Here is an 18,485-nt window from a genome sequence, read left to right as displayed (position 1 = left end):
GAATGTGTGTGCTCTACACACAATCCGTGATTTACGGAGTGCTGTGAAACCATGCTGTGTAAAACATTTTGCAAAGCTCCCATCATGACTCACTCGCCCCTTTGCTGAAAGAGCTGGGCAAAGTGACAAGAACTCCAGGCTGCCCATAGGGTCTTGCTTGCCCAGGGACCTGAGCAGGAAGGGAGCCACCCTTCACTGGAATCTTCCCTTAATCCCCTGTAGGCCTCCCCTTCGGAATGTCCAACAGTCTAACAAAGAGCCTTTTCAAAGCCCAGCTGTCCCCTGGTGGGTACAGATGCTTACAAAACTCCTTCATCCGTCCTTTCCCGGATTCACCCCCTCGTGAATGAGCCCCAGTATGTGGCAGGAACTGAGGGAGGCCCTGGGAACAGAGCGGCCGATGGCACCGAGGAGATCAGTGGTCCCGGGCAGGTCGCATCTCCGGGGGAGCCATTAGTTAGCTGTGCATGTTTACCACAATGGAATTAAATTACACTGTACATTTAGTGGGTGATGGACTATCCTGGGCCACTGTTCAGGTGGCAGCCGCACAGCATGTGGCCAAGAGTCCAAATGCTCAATCCCAGGCGGCCAGATGTGAATTTCAGCTTGGCCCCTGACTCTGTGGCAGGTGAGAGGAGACTCGAGGACAAATGCTCTGCTAAGTTGTTCAGGGAAAAAGCAGCCTGGAAAATCTGAGTATCATATCCCTATCTTGGTTTATGTATTCAGGTAAGTACATACGCTCGGGAAATAGACCAGAAGGCAAACATGAAGGTTCCAGGAGGTGCTTCTTGCCTCTCCCCCAACCCAGGATGAGGAAGCTAGCCCTGCTTTTTTCTTTTTCTCTTTATACTTATTAAATGGTTTTTATAAAAAGATTATTTATTCATGAGAGACACAGAGAGAGAGGCAGAGACACAGGCAGAGGGAGAAGCAGGCTCCACGCAGGGAGCCTGGTGTGGGACTGGATCCGGGTCTCCAGGATCACGCCCTGGGCCGAAGGCGGCGCTAAACCGCTCAGCCACCCGGGCTGCCCATATACTTATTAAATGTTTTTCAACTTTTCTTCTCTAACTTGTTCTTTCAACCTAGGCTCGTTAAGCTCCACTGTCTGCTAGGCCTTGTCCTGGGTGCTGCTTGTCAAAGGTGAGAAAGCCAACCTCACGCCTGCTTGGGAGGCTAGGGTTGAGATGAGCAAGAGCAGCAGATGTCTGTTCAGCATATAATTCACACGTGTGTGCCTTTCTCTCTCATCACACCCCACCCAACTGCACTAAATGTGCAAATACATCCACACACATCAATAGTGCGCCCACATTAATAAAGATCATGCGATACTAATTGGTAAAGGAGTCAGGGTCCCAGTGAACATACAGGATGGAAGCTACGAGATAAAGGATGGTGCTGATCACGCGCCGTAGTCCGTCTGTCCCAATCCTATTCTGACCTTTCCTTTCCCATAGGATTCAATTTTCTCCTAGGCCTGGTTATCTTTCAGGCCGAACCGACATTATCCCAGAACTTGGCCTTGAAAAAGACAGGCCCCACTGACCCCCGTGAAAGAAGTTTGCTCAGTACCAAAGGAAGGGTGTTCCTCTTCCCCGCAGCTGCAGGAACACGAAGCGCACCGGGCACCGCGTTCTCAGAAGCTGCTCTGACCAAGGAGTTCTTTGAAACCAGAACAACAAGGGGGACTTCAGAGATCGTCTGTTCGTCCCATGAGAGCGCCGCCGCCCCATTTTATTTAATATTTAGACGTGACTCTGTGTCGGTGACACCACAATGATTTGCCTGGTGGGTAGCGGGATGCTGCAGGTGGGACACGGATGCCGCAGGTGCGACACGGTTGGTGCATGTGGGACGCGGATGCCACAGGTGGGACACGGTTGGTGCATGTGGGATGCAGATGCTGCAGGTGGGAGGCGGAGCTGGGAAAGTGCCTGCTGGTGGCCAAGGAGCTGGAGCCCAGAGGTCGGGCCACACTGCAGAGTGACAGTCGCACAGCACCCCAGCACGTGCTCTCCTGACATACAAGGTTTAAGCCAATGTCATTTTTTTTCTGTTCTAATACACGTGACCCGACTGCTTGGTGTTGTATTTGCCTTTTCCCCAGGACGAACGCTGAGCGCATCTGTTTGTGAGCTTCTTGGTCCGTGGCAGTTGCCTGCACACTAGGTTTTTGAGCTCCTCGCCCATTTTTCTATTTGCAGTGCTGTCCCTTTCTCAAGATTCATCGGAAGAATTAATCGCTCGACATGTTTAGGCGCTGTCATTTGCCAGTTTCTCTCTAAAAATTAATTCTTATTTTTGACGTATTCAAGTTCACTATTTCGCGTTTTGGTTTGTGCTTTGAAATTATAAGAATTTCCTCCCCGTCCACATCACAAGTTTATATTTTAAAAGATTTACTTATTTATTATAGAGAGACACTGAGACAGAAAGAGTCCGGGAGAGGAGACAAGGAAGAAGGAGAGAATCCCAGATAGACTCCCAGCTGAGTGCAGAGCCTGAAGCACGGCTGGATCTCAAGACCCCGAGCTCATGACTGGAGGGGAATTCAAGAGTCGGATGCTTACTTAACCAACTGAGCCACCCAGGTGCCCCCACAGATTTATTTATTTATTTGTTGAAGAGTTTATATATTGCCCTCTACCCCTCACCCTGCTCATGCTTATCTCAAATAAATAAATTATATGGTGAAAAAAACTTTTTAAAAAAGATTTTATTTATTGATTTGAGAGAGAGAGAGAGAGAGAGAGAGAGAGAATGCAAGCATGAGCTGAGGAAGGGGCAGCAGGGGAGAGAGAGGGACAAGTGGATCCACAATGAACCCTGAGCCCTGAGCCCAACCCAGGACTCAATCTCATGACCCTGAGGTCACTACCTGAGCTGAAACCAAGAGTCACATGCTTAACTCACTGAGCCACCCAGGCGCCCCACAAGTTTAGTTTGTGAAAATATTTTCTATTAACTTTATCGTTTTACCTTTGTATTTAATATTCTAGTGTTGATATTTGTATATGTATGGAGCAAGGATCCTGTTTCATTTTTCTCTGTAGGGTGACCAGTTCCTTCGAAACTCTCTCTTCCTCCATGATTTGAGGTGTCTCCTGCATCACATATTACTGCCCTTTACATGTGGCCCTACTCTGACTCTCTTCTCTCCTGTTGGTCAATGTGTCCTTTGTTTGCCAATACTACTACTTTGTTTCTACTACCGCATTGGCTCTGTGTGTTACTGTCTGAGTAAGACACGTGCCAACTCTGTGCATTCTCCTTTTTTTATTTAATTAACTAACTAATTAATTAATTTTATTTATTTATTTATGAGAGACACAGAGAGAGCCAGAGACATAGGAAGAGGGAGAAGCAGGCTCCCTGTGGGGAACCCAATGCGGCACTAGATCCCAGGACTCTGGGATCACGACCTGAGCCAAAGGCAGACCCTCAACCACTGAGCAACCCAGGTGCAACCTCTTCACACTCTTATTTATGAAGATTGATTTTTCTATGTATGATCTTTACTTCTCAATATACATTTCAGAGTAATTTTCTTCGATTCCTCAAAAGTTCACCTGGAATTTTGCTTTGAAAGGCATTACATTTGTCCATTAATTTGGGATAGAATTAACATCTTAATTTTTTTAAGATTTTATTTATTTATTCATGAGAGACATAGAGAGAGAGAGAGGTAGAGACACAGGCAGAAGGAGAAGCAGGCTCCATGCAGGGAGCTCCATGTGGGATTCAATCTCGGGACTCCAGGATCACGCCCTGGGCCAAAGGCAGGCGCTAAACCGCTGAGCCACCCAGGGATCCTGAATTAGCATCTTTACAAAATGAAATCATCCCATCTGAGAGCCTGCAGCTCCTCTCCAATTAAATCACATCATCGTATGACGTGTTTATTAGAGGTTTGAAATCTTCTCCAGTGTGATTCCGCATTCATTTCATCCCTAGGTATTTTGTAGATATGTTGTTACCAGGAATGGTTTCCTATTTTTAATCATATTTTCTATTTGGCTATTTCTGTTATGGAGAAATGTGGTTGGTTTCTGGATCAACTGTTGGGTTATCTTATTAAATTCTCTTATCAAGTTTAGTAGTTTTTTGATTTATGGCTTCTAGGAGTTAATGGTTTTAATATCTGGTAATAATGACAGTTTAATCTCCACCTTTCCAATTTTAATATTTCTTCTTTCTTTTTATTTTCCAAGGTATGCTCCATGGCTGCCAGACCTACGATAGAAAACAGTGGTGATAGTTGGTAGTCTTCGCTCATTCTAGATCCTCAGAAAATGGATTAGAAGTTTTCCATTAAATTATATGTTTACTGTCACCTAGTCTGATACATGTAAGAGAGTTACCTTTGATGTTCAGTTTCATAAAGGAATTTTTTTAAACCATAAATATATCTTGAGCTTTCTCAAATGGTTTTTTTTTTATCAACTGAGATACTATTTAACTTTTTTAGGCTATCGATTGACAGAATGTTATGGTCTTTTTCATACTGATCAATATCATAATGTTGACCTCCTTGTGCATTCCAAGAGTGAACCACAGGCAATGGTGAGGCATTCTTAAACTCCGATTAGATTGTTTACACTCTATTCCATTTTGAATGTTTGTGCCTTTGAAAACAAAATGGACTGTTGTTTTATGTCCTTGTACTACCCAAGTCTGGTTTTGGAATCAAGATTATTCTAGCTTCTTCAAATGGCTGTACAAGTTCATTTTCTGTGTTCTACAACAGCTTCTATAACACATATTTAACTGTCCCTAAGATTCTATCAGGCTCCTGAAGAACATCTGGCCTCAGAGGAGAATCTGGGGAGGAGAGATTTTATCAACCATTTCACCGTATCTAATATTTATTTGGCTTCCTAAAGATGACTATGTCTCCTTGCAACAAAAAAATATCCTACTTACAGAAGTACCTTTGTGGCATTGTTTAATCTAAATTAACACATGGTGTGTCACCGTGAGTTGATTAAGTTGAATCTGAGAACAGGAGCTCTGTATTAAGCCCAAACGTGAGCCAGAAAAGGGGAACTTAGGTTAACCTTTTGGGTCCACACGGAGAGTTAGTCTGCCTCTGTGAACTGGGCCTAACCAGCTCAGAACAATCCTTCTGAAGAGCTTTTATGCTGAGAAATGCTACAGTCATTGAAAGGTCAGATGATTATGCTGTTTTGCTTTGTGTTGTGCTGTGTTGTGCTGTAGTTAGTGCTGTTCATTGCTGCCTCTGGTGGCTTCTTCCAGAGGTCATTGGGGGTGCATGTGGGGAATGCGGGTGTCCCCTTACCTGGGAACCACCAGCAGTCAGCTGAAAGGAGAAACATGGCAGATCTGATCTTTGAAAGGATTTTTTTTTGTAGGTTTGATAGTACTAGTGTGGGACTAGGGGCAGAGTGAGGAGCCACCAGAGCAGAAAGCACCGCCTGCCTAGCAGGTTGCCTTGCCCTGGAATCGGGGAGCTGCTGCTCCGGACGGGACATCACGGAGGTGGAGCTCCTGGCTCAGGAAGCACAAAGGGGCTGAGTACACGTGTTCTCTCATGCTGGATGCTTTGTGCACCCGCCCAGCCCTGCCACGTGTGTTTGGTTCCTTGGGAATACACGCAGCCATATCATCTACAGCGGCCCGAGAATCTAACGCTTCCTTCAGTTGTTCGAAGGCGCTATTTTCTTTGAATCTCCCTGGGTGAATTGAAGGGTGGGTGTGAGGAAGGTGGCGCCCACCACGTGCTGGGAGATGTTTAACAACTGCCTCCCCAGAAGCCAAAAGTAAAAAAAAAAAAAAAAAAAAAAAAAAAAATCCGTGACTCACAGCGTCATCAGTTTCTATGGTGTAAAGCGTCCCGCTTTGGCTCAACTCGTATGACCAGTGACTTAACAGTTGGTTGTCCTGAGCTCCTGTGAGCTGGCCTGGCCCCCCAGGACCGTCCACCTTCACAGGGTGGAGACGACCAGATACACCATGTGTCTAAGCTGAGACTTTCAACGATTCCTCAGGACAAAAGGAAAAAAAGGAAGCAAAACAAAACTTCTCTTCACGCAAGTGGTGGCTACGGAAAATGCTGCAGCTTGAGAGAAAAGTGAAAGTACGAGTCCCTCGATGTTTGCAAAGACAGCTAAGCCTTAAAGCATATCCTCTGAACTCGGAGCAAATACCTCAAATAGGTTCCGCAAATGACCATGAGGGGAATGAATGAGACGATGATCACTCAAAACGACAGTTTGATATTGAGGAAGAAAGTACAACAAAGTTAAGAATTCGTGTTCCTCAGGGGCTCCTGGCTGGCTCAGATCATAGGGCATGGGACTCTTGATCTTGGGGTGGAGGGTTTGAGCCCCTCGGGTATAGAAATTACTTAAAATAAGTTAATAAAATTTTTTTAAAGATTTTATTTAATAATTCATGAGAGACACAGAGAGAGAGGCAGAGACACAGGCAGAGGGAGAAGCAGGCTCCATGCAGGAAACCCGATGTGGGACTCGATCCCGGGTCTCCAGCATCACACCCTGGGCTGAAGAGAGCGCTAAACCCCTGCACCATCTGGGCTGCCCAGTTAATACAATTTTAAAAGAATTAGTGCCCATCAATGCATACTAGATGAAAGTTGAAAAAGAAAGGGCAAGACCTGAACATCTTTTGTGGGGGCCATTATTTTGTCTATCACACTGATAAACTCTTTCTGTTAAGCTATTCTCGATTTAAGTTTTTTAAAGGTATTTTTATGATGCAGGATATAGTGTTTAGTTTTATAACCGGCAATGCTCTAGAGAGTACATGAATGTAGCCTCAAAGGATGCCCACAGTTGTTCACACGTGGATGCTAAGCAAGTATTTCATATTGGAAAGAAGAATGTGAAGAATAAAAGGAAGTCGTACAGAGGGAAATGCAGGTAAAGTTTTCTTTTACTCTAACTACCCGGGGGCCTTTAGATGGAAACATGACTCAGTCAATATTGCATGTGTTCCTGAACCCGCTTTGCCCTCTCTTCTCCTTGTGGCAAGTTTTGAGCTCCTCCAGCCTTTAGTTTCTCCCGGTGCTACCTGTGGAGTTCCAGGGCCGAGAGAATGTTCCCTCTTCCCTTGCACAGCTGCAGGGACTCCGCCTTGTCTTGTGCATCACAAACACTGTCCTGGGCACAGCTGTTTCTAACAAAGAGATCTTCAGAGACACCCAGACTTGAAAGAATGTTGCTATGTCCTGAGTAGTCAAAGCAGGATCTTTCAAAATCTAACTCTGCTTGGTCGTCTGACTTCTTAAAGCGTTAATAATGTGTGGCTGCGTAATAATCTATTAATGAATCTTCTGTCTTCTGCTACGTATAAAGTATTATGAACTGTCTTGGCAGCGCAGAAAGGTTCAGTGTATGAAGAGCTCGGAGGTGCTCAGACCTACCCAAGCCCCCTTTCAGCCTTATGGACCCACCCCGACCACAGCCCTATGAGGCAGTCTTTTAGGTCTCAGACCCAGTGTCAGGGTCTGCGGGGATCCCCCACATGCATCACCAAGCAGTTCTCAGACACCAACTGGGTGTGCTAGAATTCCACTCAGTTCTGACACTCTCTACCCAGAGAGAGCACAGAACCCTCCTGTTAAGGAGTCAGTCCTAGGACACGATCTTTCCCCTTCACCTCAGCCAGGCAGATGTCAATCCTGAACCCCCCTGCTCTGTGTGCTTCTGACAGACCCCAGACAGGCTGAAGGATCCAGCCACCTCCCCCTTGGGTTGGAATAATGTGCTAGAAGCTCCCAGGACTCGAGGAAACACTTACTTCTATTTACCAGTGTAATGAAGGCTATAGAAGAGGATACAGAGGAAGAGCCAGATGAGGAGATCCGGAGGGCAAAGAATGGGAAAGGCCACAGGCCCCATGTCCTCGCAGGTCACCACTCTCCCAAGTCTCCATATGCTTACACCCTGGAAGCACTCTGAACCGAGGCCTTCTGGGGTTTTATGGAGGCTTCGTTGCATATGGGATTACTTAAATCCTGGGGCATGGGGGATTGATTCAATGCTCCTGTCCCTGAACCGTCCCTCTAGTAAGAGGACGGAACAAAGTGCCTCCAATCATATGGTTGGGCCTCCTGGCAATCAGCCCCCATCCTTCGTGAGGTCCCAAGTCACCTCACGAACATCACTAAAGACCCCTCTGTATCTGTCAACACTTAGGCAATTCTAAGGGTTTGGGAGGCCACCACTGTGAAAGACCAAGAAATATGGGACATATTTCATCCTCAGAATGATCAAATTTTTATTTCTTATCCGTGTGAACCTTGCAGGTAAGTGTGGTTATTCTTCTCATTTTAAATTCATGAAAATGCTCATCATGCTCTCTGTTGTCCCTCTGACCCTGGGATCCAGGCCTCCCACGCCTTCCTGGGTCACGGTGTCCTGTGGAACTTATTTTTTAACTTTGGCTTTCTGATTCTTCAAGCCTTGATCCCCTTCTCATCCACTCACATTAATTGCAACAGAGCAGATGGGGTCTCTGAGGCCCCTTAACAGCCTGGTCACGGGGTGGGGGGGCATCTACCTTATTTTGTAAACCAGGTCACTCTGAGAGTGAAGGGGTTGCCACTACTGATGAAGCTGACACAAGACGTCCTATGGGCACTGTCTCTGCAAACCTGGACACAGCGATTCCGGGGAGACCTGGGAGATCTCTCTAAGGCCTGGACATTCTGATGCCACCATGCCAGCATCTTCCTTCTGCATTAGACACCAGGGAATTAGCTGCCAGTCCCTAATATCTATTGTTCTAAGCAGGGCCCTGCAGAGATCTGAGTGTCCCTTCCAAGAAGTTTGAATACGCGATGTGACAAAGGATGAGACTACGCGGTGCTTGTTCACGTCCCTGTGAGGAGCGACTCTTGGTGTCTAGAAATTGCACTCACTGTCTCTGCAATGTGTCTATCAAAGAAAGGAAAGACTTGAATGCTGTGTGAAAGTGGGGGAGGGAGCATTCCAGCATAGAAGGGCCACAAAGGAGCAAAAGAATTGTCACAGGATGGGGTCACTGACCCAGAATTTCTGCCCTGGGGAGCCTATGTGAGCATCCAATGACCTCCTCCGGGAAGCAGCCCCCAAGCTCCCTGTCATCAGTGGCTGTGGAGGGTTGACAACTGCCCGTCTCCCCACATGTCTACTTCTACGACCCCGGGAGCCAAAGCAGCTCAGGGTCGTGGACTCAGTGGACCTAGGGACCCCCCTTTCCCAAGGAATGATTTGTGCGGGGAATATCCCAATGTAGCTTAGCATTGCCTTGGCTCAGGCCCACAGGGCAGAGAGATCCTTTGACAGTTGTCTGCCTACAGCTTCGGCTCATCATACCTACAGGAATTAAGATGAGACCCAGCCCCGGAAGTGGCATCACTCCCGCCCTGGCAGGCGCCCATCTCAGCCAATGATTCCCTCACGCTCCTGTAATCCTCGCCTGATTTGCTTGTCCTGGGTCAGCCTCCCCTTTGTAGTGTCCTGCTCGGATCCCTTCTAGTCTTGTAACAAGTCAGAAGTGGGCCTCCTGCTTCTTCTCTGGGTTACTGGTGGAGCATGAATCCCACCTCCGACCTGGCCACTACGGAGCATCTTCCAGCCTCTGGGCTGCCCAGTCTCCAGGATTTGCTGGCATCAGCCCTGCAGGCACTTGTCTTGTGTCTGCCAAGCCGCTGGTGTTCCTCGTCTGCCAGGGGCGCTCCAGGCAGCACCCCTGAGCCAGCACCCCTGGGCCGGGCCTTCCCTGCCCTACTGCCTGCGGCCTGTGGCCCAGGGCCTCACTGTGAGAAGGACCAGGTCTGTCCTCTGGACGCCCCATGATCGCCGCCACATCACACCTGCACCGTCCTCTCTCCCTGAGGAAATCTGATGAGCTCGGCACGTTCCTTTCACTTGAATGGGCAGGAAGGGGTCGGGGCGCCCACCGGGCCTCCCGGCCCCCGGAGCCCTGCACGCAGGGCCTTCCCCACACACCCTGACTAACCTCCCACGGGACAGCGCGGTCCTGCTCTTCGGGCCAAGCAGCCGCTCCCTCTGTTCTTGCGCTGCATCCCGCTTTCTCGGCTCCCTCCTGAATCTTCTATTCTGCTCAGCTCCCAGCCAGTGCTCTTTCGTGATGGTTTTTAGGATGTCATTTCTGTGTGACATGGGAGCCAGTATCTAGCCCCAGGTCGGTGTCCCTGGGCGGCCCAGTCCTCATCGGGCCTACAGAGGCGCCCCACAGTGGCCGGTCGTGATGCTCGGGCGTCTGGAGGACCTTCCCAGTGTCCAGGCCCCCCGCTGGCTGCTGGAAGCATATTGTCCTGGTCCTGAGGCTTTCCTGTCTCCCTCCCGCTCCCCGGGCCCAGCCCCAGGCTTCGCGCCCTGCAGTTGCCCTGTGCGCTCTCAGACCTTAGGCACTCGGGTCTCTTTTCTCTTATTGATCCCCCTTCACAGCAGTTGTGTGGGGAAGAAAACCTTTCCTGAGCAGCAGTGAGAGTGGAAAGAGGCTGGAAACCCCACGTTTGCCACACTCCCGGAATCTGCCAGATTGCACAACCTGGGAAATGAGAGGCTTCGAGGAAAAAGCCTGATGATCTGCAGCTGCCTCTGGCCTCGGGGAATTTCCCCCAGCCCAGTGTTTTCCCTCGTCCTGTCTTCCCATTCGTCCCCCTAGCAGAGCGTCTGTATATATGTGCTGGCACACGTCGCAGGCCGGAGGCCAGGGCAGCTCAGCCTCACCAGGAGCCTCCGCGGGGAGGGACAGCCAAAGGTGAGGTCCAGAACCTTCCAAGCGGTTCTTCCTGGCAGGTTCTCTTTCCCCACAGCGTTCCTGTGCTGGGTCCCAGCTCTCTGCTCCTTTCCTGAATCCATGATCCTGACAATGAGGATTCAGCAGATGTGAATACTTTCTGGGACTGGGCTTTAGTCGTGATCGTCCCCTGTGGGCCTTCGGGGGTGGGTACAAGAAGCACCTGCAAGTGTGTGGGCATCGTTTCGCTCTTGTCAAATGCCCAGAGGCCTCCTCGGAAGCTTCCTGTCAGTGGGTGTGAGGGCTCATAGGGCAGGATTGAAAGTGGTGTGTGTTGGAAGTGCCGTGCAGGCTCTCATCCTGGGATTCCCGGGAGGCAAGTGGAAATGGAGACGTGGACCCCCTGGAATTCTGTCTGCGTAGCTATGTATCACCTGCTAACCCTAATACACGCTGTCCACTTCCTTCTCCATATACCCCCCCACACGGATGCATGTACACGGGTGTATAGGTACACGTATGTGTGTGTGTGTGTGTGTGTGTGTGTGTGTGTAGACATGAAGGTCACATTCCCCCATGAAAAAACCAAACCAAACGAAAACAAAACTCATCTCCTCTTTGTGTGTCCCCAGGACTCTGCAGCAGGATGAAGCTTCTCGTGGGCATCCTATTGTGCTCCCTGGTCCTGGGCGTCAGCAGCCAGAGATGGTTGACATTCCTAAAGGAAGCGGGTCAAGGTAAGGACCAAAGCATGGGGGTCATGGGGAGACCGCACTTGGCCTCCTTCGGAGTTCACCTGAGCGGGGGCCACATCCACACAGGGCAGGGGCCTAGAGTGGGAAGCACAAAGCATGGTATGCAAGTCAGCAGTTTCCTCGGCCATTTTTATTTATTATTATTGCAATACAAGTGACATATAACGTTATATATAATTAAGGTATATGTCACATTAATTTGATGCATTTATATATTTGATTGCCTTTGTAGCTATAATTAGCACCTCTACTATATTATATAATTATCCTTTTTTTTATAGTATTTGAAATAATTAAGTTTGTGGCACCTGCAGGTCTCAGTTGATTAAGTGCCTGTCTAGGGCTTGGGTCATGTCTTCAGGGTCCTGGAATCCAGCCCATGTTGAGCTCTCTGCTCATTGGGGCCCTGCTTCTCTCTCTCCCTCGGCCTACTGCTCCCTCTGCTTGTGCTCTCTCTCTCTCTGTCAAATAAATAAATAAAATCTTTTTTTTTTTTTTACAAAAGAAATAATTAAGTTCTAGAGTATAGCAAGCTTCATAGTTATAATAATACATTGTTTGGTGTCCATTATACTGTGTATCAGATCTCCAGGCCTTACTTCCTCCTTGTGCTTTTTCCCCTGACACCTCATCTGTCCTATCCCACCACCCCTGGCTTTTCTGGCCAGCATCGCCCTCTTCCATGGGGATCCCCTTGCCTGAGGTCATACAGGGTTTGTCCTCCACTTGCAGCAGGAGCAGAAAAAGATCTGGGGTCCCTGGTGCCTGCTCCCTATTCCGAGTGGACTCTAGTGCCGCCTGGTGGGAAGGCAGGGACAGCTCATGGCTGGGTCTCAGGCAGCCTGAAGTGGGTGCATCCAACTTGTGCACCTAGTAATTACATCCAAGAGTAACTGAGCTTGGCCGTCCTAGGTGCTGTTCTGAGAGCTTTACATGTATGGATGAAGTCGTTTTCATCCTCAGGTTTTAATCTTTAATCCTGGGATGTAGGCACCATCATCCCTTATTAGAGGACCTGAAGCAGAAAGAGATGAAGAGTCCTAACAAAGTCTCCACACAGAGCAGGATTTACCCCAGTGCTGGCGCTCCCAGAGCTTCCTGTGACAGGACTACCCTGCCTCCCAGACCAGAGAGCACATGGGAGAGTGAGGGGCCTGTGAACACAAAATCCTCTTGCTCATCTGCCCAAATGCCAGATAGTCAGGCTGTGTTGCAGGCAGAAGGCAACTCTGAGAGCTCTCTCCCCCAGTCGAAGGCACAAGGAATTACATGATGATGGCTCTTCTGGCCTGAGTCCTGGCTGGGCCGGAGAGAAGAGATATACCCCTTATTAGGCAGGGTCAAGAGGCCAAATTTGCTTATTTCACTAAATCATTTATTTTGAATTTTCTGTGATGGCCAGTGGCTATTGCTTTAAGACTTTGCTGTCAATCCTTTCTAAATACTCACAGGCACAGCTACAATTTTTTTTTTCATCTTTAGATCAAGGTTTCTCAAAGTTTCGTTCTAAGGCCACTTGCATGAGAATCACCTGGGGCTTGGGGTGCTTTGTGAAATGCAGATGCCTGGTACACACACACCCCCTCTGCGGAATCACAATTTCCGAGGCTGAGCCTGAAATCTGGCCTTTAGCAAGCACCCAGTGGGTGTTTTCCCCACTCAAGATTGGGTACTACTACCTGCAGTCTTGCTCCCCGAGTGACAGATATGTCGGGCATTTGGAAGCACTTCTAAAGCAAGCGGCCCCAGGCATCTATTGAATCCGTAACTCGGAGGGAATCAGTATAGTCAGAAGGTTGTGCTGCTCAACCAAGTGATCTTTCTGAGCACTGGGAATGAGAAATACATGAAATGAAGATAGGGGCGTGGCCGATATTATGCAAACTATGACGACCACTCGACCGAGGTTTTTCTCTTTTGCCTAGTCAGCTACTTTCTAGAAGTCTTCATGTGGTTACTGAGTAGTCTACTGAGGCTCCTTCAGTCCATAACTCTCTGGCCTTCCTCTTAGCCTAGTCCCGCTGCTAGTTTTGTCCCAGCCTTCCTAAGACCTAGTGAGGTGATAACTTATTGAGCACCTACAATCTTCTAGAAGTTATATGTGTATTTTCGCATTTCATTGCATAACCACTGTGGGGAAGGCAATACTCTTCCATTTATGGGGAGGACACTGAGCTTTAGAGCTGGCGGGTCAGTTGCCCTTTTTATGCTTCTCGTGACCCGATTTCTGTGAAGCTGTTTTGGGGAGCTCACTTTTTCAATTCTATGAATGAATTCTGACAGTTGCCTGGAGACAAAATACATCCCGGACCTTCAGAAGTAGGTAGGACTGAGTTGTCTTCATGCCATGCTGCCCACAGGGATGAATTTCTCCCTTTGACTAGGCTGGGAGCTCCCTGGGGCACAGCCACCCTTACCCTGGGCTTTGTCCTCACGTCCCAGCAGGGGGTTACCTAGTCTTTCCAGGTAGAGGTTCATTGTACAAGGAAGCATCCCTTAGGGACCATCCCACCCTTGTTCACAGACATCACACAGATCCAAAAGCCAGGTATCTACAGGATGGAATCAAAGATCATAAAATATGTATCCAGTGCGATTCTGGAGGAATCGGAATGAAGAGTTAGGGAATATTTCTCCCAGCCAAGATCATCTCCAAGCGTTTTGTCAAAGACTGAAATCTAGTATCAGTGGGAGGAAAACTTTTTCTCTATTTTCCAAGAGATAATCACTTTCAGTTTCTTTCCTTTCCAGGGACTAGAGACATGTGGAGAGCCTACTCTGACATGAGAGAAGCCAACTACAAAAATTCAGACAAATACTTCCATGCCCGGGGGAACTATGACGCTGCATGAAGGGGCCCTGGGGGCGCCTGGGCTGCTAAAGTGATCAGGTGACCTGGGCCCCTGGGGATGCAGGGATGGTGAGCTGGGAGAGGCTGTCAGAGGACAGGCCAAGCCCTAGAGAAGTTTGCGGGAGAGACTGGCTCCTCCTGGTCCTGCCCACCTCCTCCTCTGGGCCCAGTGTGGGGTTGGAGTGGCTCCCAGGGCCACAGCAAGGCCTGGGGATTCCCTGCCTTCCTCCTGGGGGCCCCGGGGACCAGCCTGGCTGGGGTGGGCTGTGCCCGGTGCAGGGTCAGGTGCAGGGTGATTCAGCCCCTCCTGCCCTGGCTCCTGTCAGCCAGCCCTTAGAGAGAGGAGAGATTGGTGGGGGCCATGGGCTTCGTTCATCAGGCCCTAACCATCTCTTGCCTGTCCCCCTCCATCCCAGCGATGCCAGAGAGAATTCTCAGAGAATCACAGACCTTTTTAAGTTTGGGAACAGCAGCCACGGAGCGGAGGACTCGAAGGCTGACCAGGCTGCCAACAAATGGGGCCGGAGTGGCAAAGATCCCAACCACTTCCGACCTGCTGGCCTGCCTAGCAAATACTGAGCTTCCTCTTGGCTCTGCCCTGAGGGCAGGGACACCCACTTGTTGAGATCTCGGGCCACGCAGGCTGGGGAGGGCACCTAAGAGGTGTCTAATAAATGCTTAAGAGATGGACTGTTGAAAAGCGTGTTCTTCTTGGGTGTATGTCCTGCTGGTTGGTTCCCCAGGGGGGGATGGATGGACACCCGCGTGAGGCTGAGCCTGGGCCCTGGTGTAGGGGGGACCGTCTCAGTGCACCGGGACAGACACCCTGTACCCACCCTTCCCGGATCAGACCTGCCCCTCTGTCCAGGCCCCTCTGCTTACACTGGTGCTATTTCTGGCTCCTTGGTGTCCAGAACTCTCACTGTGTCAGTTGTGTCCTGTCACCGTCTCTGTCCTCAGCGTGTAGTTCCTTAGCTTTGCTCCTCAGTGGTCTCTGTCCCTGAGGACAGGGGACACAGCAGAGGGAGGCCAGGACTGTGGGATCAAGGGCCACCTTGATGTTCTGTGGGCTCCTGAGCAGGGCCTTCAAGTCAAATTACAACCAGTTTCGGTCCTTGCCATCTAAGAATGTGTCCAAGAGAGTTTTGTTCCTCCTGATTTCACTGCCTTACACAAAAGCTACCAGGACCATAACATGTCAGAAATGTTAGCATAGAGGATCCCTGGGTGGCGCAGCGGTTTAGCGCCTGCCTTCAGCCCAGGACGCGATCCTGGTGTCCCGGGATCGAGTCCCATGTTGGGCTCCCTGCATGGAGCCTGCTTCTCCCTCTGCCTGTGTCTCTGCCTCTCTCTCTCTCTCTCATGAGTAAATAAATAAATACATCTTTAAAAAAAAAGAAATGTAAAAAAAATGTTAGCATAGTGGTATCATCTACATCTGCGAGATTTTGTTGTCACTCTTTGGGGTTTTCTTGCTCATCAATTTTCAGTCGTGGCACCCAGCAAAATTCCTGCCAAGCAAAGGACCACGGCCACATACTTTCTTCCAAGACCTTAAGATCAACCTTGTGGGGGCCCTTTCCTGGATTTATCCTTCATTTTTTATCCCTTCATAGCCAATCTTCTGCTATATATATATATAACATTATATATATTTAACTATTTATCTGAGAGACAGAACATGAGGAAGGGCAGGGACAGAGGGAGAAGCAGACTCCCCACTGAGCAGGAAACCCAATGTGGGGCTCAATCCCAGGATCCTGGGATCATGACCTGAGTCAAAGGCAGATGCCTAATCAACTGAGCCACCCAGGTGCCCCTATAGTAATTCTTTATGTTAAACCCCCCCTCTTTAAATTACTGGTTGGTTTCTGTCTCCTGAGGCCCCTGACCAGTAACGGGGTCTCCAGTCTGCCAGGGGTTCTACATGGGCTCTCCCCTTTGACATCCACAGCACCACAGATGAGACGTCTCACATGTCTCTCCGCTTCTTACCTTTGTCATGCTGAGGCCTCTCCAGGTGTTTTGTTGTACTCCCAGACCTGTCTGTGTCTCCAGCTCTTCACTGTCCCGTCATTTGTGTCTTGTCCCCTTCTCTGCCTCTGTGTCTTGCCCCTCAGTGGCCTCTTTCCATTAGGCTTTGGGAAGGCTAATCCCAGGGGTTCTGGCAACTGATGTCTTGGCCTCCCTAACGCCAACCCCTGTCTCTCATGACATTTTTAACCAGTTCTTTTTGGTCCTACCTGAGGGCTGGCTCTCACATTAGTTTCTTTCATCTTTATTCCTACCGTCCTTGAACTCGGATCCAGATAAAAATTCTCCTTCCTCAAGGAATCTTCCCAGCAGCCCACGCACTGCATTGCAGGGCAGAGTTTGGGGGCTCTCACAGAGCTTCATTCACGCCTGTTGGCTCACCTTTACCCCATCCCCTCTGTTCCCTTAACGTGTTAGTTCCCCAGTTAGATTCCAAGCCTCTAATATAACTTATATCCAAAAAGTAGTCTACACCTCATAAAACACTTTCATTCTATTTTCTATGTAACTTTTCTTTTGACAATGTCTAATGTTCTAGAGAGGAAGCCAGATACGTACACAGACACGACATAATTTAGTAAGAGCCTCTGCTGAAGCACATTGGTGGCAACCCCAGCTCCATTAGGGTGTGGGAGGCTGGTGAATACCAATTAAATAAAGTAGCTGCCATTTGCTCTGTTTGCAAATGCCAAACTGTGCTCTATATATTGTACGCACCTTACTTGACATAAGCTCTCTGCAGTTCTCAGCTGGAGAAACCCAGGTTTAGAGGTATGTATGCAATTAGGACCTCGTCCGGGGTAGCACACGTAACAGGTGCAGAGCCAGGACTGCAGGCTGCTGTGTCTGCCTCCAGAACCTGGGTGTACTGTACAAGGCCAAGAGCTTCAGCAGTGGGACCTCTCTCTCCTTCCCAGATCTCTAGTGCTAGGTTTAAACGGCCAGGAGAGCACTTATGATCGGGAGATGGGCACCACATCTGGCACATCATCAGATGCGCTACGCCTTGTATGGCCCAGGCACTCACCAACGGCTTCCCCGATAAATTACCACTGAAACCTGGACTCAGTCCATCTCACTCTTTACTCTTGCACCTTATCCTCTTCCTCCTACCAGTCCAACCTGTTGAAAGAGCCTCCCGTCTACACTGATTCCTTCCTTCCGACTCACACTTGAATCCACTCCAGCCTGTCCTGTCCACAGCACTCCAGCAGAGCAACTGTTGTCCACCAAGGACCTCTGTGTTGCCCCCAACAAGTGACATATTCCTCCTTGTACCAGTAGGCCTCTGAGCAACCTTCAACACACCTGCCTTCTCCCACCTTCTTGAACAATGCTCTCAATTGCTTTCATCCTATCACACTACCCTCTGGTCCCACCCTCTCGGAGCACTGCTCTCCAAACCACACTAGTGTTCCCTCGGTCCCACCAAAAAGTCAAGCTTTAATTCACCACAGTGTGTTTGCACATGATGTTGTTTGCCTTTGCCTAGAACACTCGATCCATCTGCTCCTCACGTGGCTGCCCTCTGCTCATCCTGTGCCTCTCCTGTGAAATGTCTCTTCAGAGAGGCCTTCTCTGACTACTCTGAGTCACCTACTGTGGCTGTTCTTTTCTACCTATTATTAATATATAGGATGATTAGGATCCCTAGGTGGCGCAGCGGTTTGGCGCCTGCCTTTGGTCCAGGGCGCGATCCTGGGGACCCAGGATCGAGTCCCGCGTCAGGCTTCCTGCATGGAGCCTGCTTCTCCCTCTGCCTATGTGTCTGCCTCTCTCTCTCTCTCTGTGACTATCATGAATAAATAAAATCTTTCAAAAAATATATATATAGGATTTTTTTTCATTTCTTGCCTTTCATTTTTCTGTTATTGTTTTTCTTTGTTTTGCTTGTTTTCTTAGTCCATCTTCCATCTTCTGTTGTAACAATTCCTGTCTTATTTAACTTTAAATATCTGGCACCAAGCAAAGTACCTGGTACATAATAGAACCTCAACACTTACTGAATGAACGAATGAGTGAAATAATTTACTGTTTAGCTAATTAGTAAGAAGGTAGGAATGAGGTCAAGCTCTCAGTTGATGGGTTAACCTGAAAAGGAG

General features: G+C 48.9%; 1 pseudogene; it reads left to right on the top strand.

Annotated features, from left to right (window-relative positions):
- The first annotated feature begins 10,713 nt into the window (after window positions 1–10,713).
- LOC129505119 (serum amyloid A protein-like) lies at window positions 10,714–15,042 on the top strand (annotated as a pseudogene).
- Window positions 15,043–18,485: the final 3,443 nt, after the last annotated feature.

This window comes from Nyctereutes procyonoides, unplaced genomic scaffold (assembly GCF_905146905.1).
Source record: "Nyctereutes procyonoides isolate TBG_1078 unplaced genomic scaffold, NYPRO_anot_genome, whole genome shotgun sequence".
In the NCBI taxonomy this organism is placed as follows: domain Eukaryota; kingdom Metazoa; phylum Chordata; class Mammalia; order Carnivora; family Canidae; genus Nyctereutes; species Nyctereutes procyonoides.
The sequence above is the reverse complement of the archived record's forward strand: the minus strand, read 5'-3'. Positions and strand labels throughout refer to the sequence as shown.